The following is a 2774-nucleotide window of genomic DNA, read 5'->3' as shown; positions in this document are numbered from 1 at the left end:
AATATAGGTAACAATATTGAAATTATTTCAAAAGCTATTCTTCGAAAAATATGTTAGGATGACAATGCAGTAATTTAGTAAATGAAAAAAATAGTTTATCTCAAAGGAAAATATATTCGTTAATTACAACACTACAGTAAGAAACCAGATAAAACTTCTCAAGTAAAAGAGTATTCAGAAATTTCCTTCAGATACATTTCAGTGAAAAGAAAAGAAATTATCCTTGTGTCTCTCTTTGGTTTAAAAGCCAAATTTTAAAATGTCAGGTTTCTTTAAGAAACAGTTGCATGTGAAATATCTTCCAAAAACATCATCATTCTCAGTACAGATCTAACCAAAAAGAAAAAATGAACTTTGATTTACTGGGCTTTTAAAAAAAATTTATGTTAGTGTTTCCTACCAGACTAGTAAACGACAAGGAATTAAACAACAAAATAAGAATAAAAACCCATAAGAGAAAGAGTGCTGGGGTAGTAATCTGGTAAACTTGATTCAAGTCTTGCTACGAGTAGGACTAAATGAATTAAGTTCTCTAAGTGTCATTTTATTTTTTAACTAACTAGAAGAAATTACATGATCCAGTACTTCATGGTGAATTTAATATGCTATGACTTTTATGTATCACCGGCTTTCAAACTGTAGCATAGTGGCTACGGCACTTGACTGCTAACCAGAAGGCTGGCGGTTCAAATCCACCAGCCACTCCTCGGAAGGATGATGGGGCAATCTACTTCCATAGTGACACTGCCTCGGAAACCCAAGGAGGGGTCGCTATGAGTCGGGTCCGACTCCATGGCACATAACAACAACATTGATATAATATGCTAGAGAGGATGATGTTAATTCCCTTCCCACCAGCCATTTTTTTTCTATTCTTCACTGAGAATCCCACTTTCTTGGAGGTTACACTCTGTTTTACCAAAGATCAGTTTAGCCAAAACTGTAAGATGAAGTTCTGGTCAACCAGCTGAAATGGGAAATCTGTTGTGGGGCTATTGGAAAAGGTTTGCTTCCTGGGAAAAAAGAAACACAAGGAGAGATGATACTCAACTAGGCCCTTTATCAGCTGTATGAAGGTGTTATGTGAGCACTTCAGCAGCCATTTTAGGGCTGTTAGCGTGTGCATCTAAAATAAAGCCACAAAACTAAGAACGGCTGAGAAAAAAATGAAACGCTGATAACTTTGTTGAGAAACTAATTCCTAAAACCTTCTACTTCCATTTGTATAAAATAGTAAAGTTGCTTAATTTCAAATCACTTTTATACATGTATTCTGTTATTTAGCGCTAAAAGAATCCTAAGTGAAAAATACAAAAACAAACTACCAAAAAAGTAAGGGTAAATTGGATTAGCTATTCAGCCTTAGCTCTCTTCACTATTCAGCATATTATGTCTAGTACAACAGCCATAAATATTCATATATTTATTTTTATGTCTCTTCACTGCATGAAGGAATAAACTATGCATTCTAAGCAGAGAAAAAAAAAGTCCCACAATTTTTTCTTTAAATAAAAAGCAGGCCAAGAAAAGAAGAATATATACTAATTATATATTCAGGGAGCCTGGGTTCTACAACAGAACATAGCATTGGTATAGCAAGTGTTCCAGCTGATTCCCCAGTTGCAATAAAGGACACAAGAAAGACGAAACTTAAACATAAATAAACAAGTATACAGCTAATTTGGAAGTATATAAATGTAGGCCAAAATTATGCATCAGTATTAATTAACCATGTTGTTGTTATGTGCCGTTGAGTCAGCCCCAACTCATAGCGACCCCTCCTTGGGTTTCCGAGGCAGTATCACTACGAAAGTAGGATTGCCCAACCTTCCTTCCAAGGAGTGGCTGGTGGGTTTGAACTGCCAGCCTTCTGGTTAGCAGTAGAGAAGTTTATTTAAGAGTGACATTTTCAAAATCACTCTCCCACTTAATGTTGTTGATAAATCTTTGATAATAAAAAGGTATGACACTGGAACTGACTGGTAAAAGTTTGGTAATTATCTGCTAAGTTAACTGCCAATTTGTCCATGTATCTAATCTTGGGCATCTTCTCTACATTTTTACTAAAAAAAATATATATTTTTTGGCTACACAATAAAATAAACATAACTCTAGGCAATTTAAATAAGGAAATGAAAAGCAAAGGAGAGAACACAATGCATGATGAATTATATTTTTCAAACAAAGATATTTTAAGTTTCTTGTGAACTTCTACTAACTGAACTATGCAGTGGTTCCTGGTTCCTTTATTAGAGTGACTTCTTGTCCTTCTGCATACCATAATACATTGTTTCTATATCTATTGTGGCATTTATTATATGCCTCAAATCAGACTTTTTCATGTACTTGTTGTTATGTGCCGCCGAGTCAGACCTGACTCATAGCGACCCCTCCTTGGGTTTCCAAGGCAGTATCGCTACGGGAGTATACTGCCCAACCTTCCTTCCGAGGAGTGGCTGTTGAGCTTGAACTGCCAGCCTTCTGGTTTGTAGTCTGTCAAATTTTTGAATGCAGGAGTGTGGGTTAATCATATACATTACCCTTTCAGGGTCTATCCAGTATCTTTCACAGAGAAGGATCAATAATTTGTGGAATTGATGGGAATTGTAATGTGGCTATTTTCCCAAAACAAAATCCTTTATTATAGTTTTCCTTGAAATCTCTACCACTGTAAAGTAATGGGAGCTCTGGTAACATAGTGGCTAAGACACTTGCCTGCTAACCAGACGGCTGGTGGTTCAAACCCACCAGCCACTCCTCGGAAGGAAGGTTGG

General features: G+C 36.2%; 1 protein-coding gene across 1 annotated transcript in view; it reads right to left on the bottom strand.

The window, feature by feature from the left end:
* LOC103212728 (cilia- and flagella-associated protein 47) overlaps positions 1-2774 on the bottom strand; it is a gene marked incomplete at its 5' end in the record, with an annotated part of 285428 nt that overhangs the window by 231687 nt on the left and 50967 nt on the right. The window lies entirely within an intron of this gene.

Source organism: Orycteropus afer, unplaced genomic scaffold (assembly GCF_000298275.1).
Source record: "Orycteropus afer afer isolate SDZICR_OR568_19922 unplaced genomic scaffold, OryAfe1.0 scaffold01079, whole genome shotgun sequence".
In the NCBI taxonomy this organism is placed as follows: Eukaryota; Metazoa; Chordata; class Mammalia; order Tubulidentata; family Orycteropodidae; genus Orycteropus; species Orycteropus afer.
This window is presented reverse-complemented; position numbering and strand designations above follow the sequence as displayed.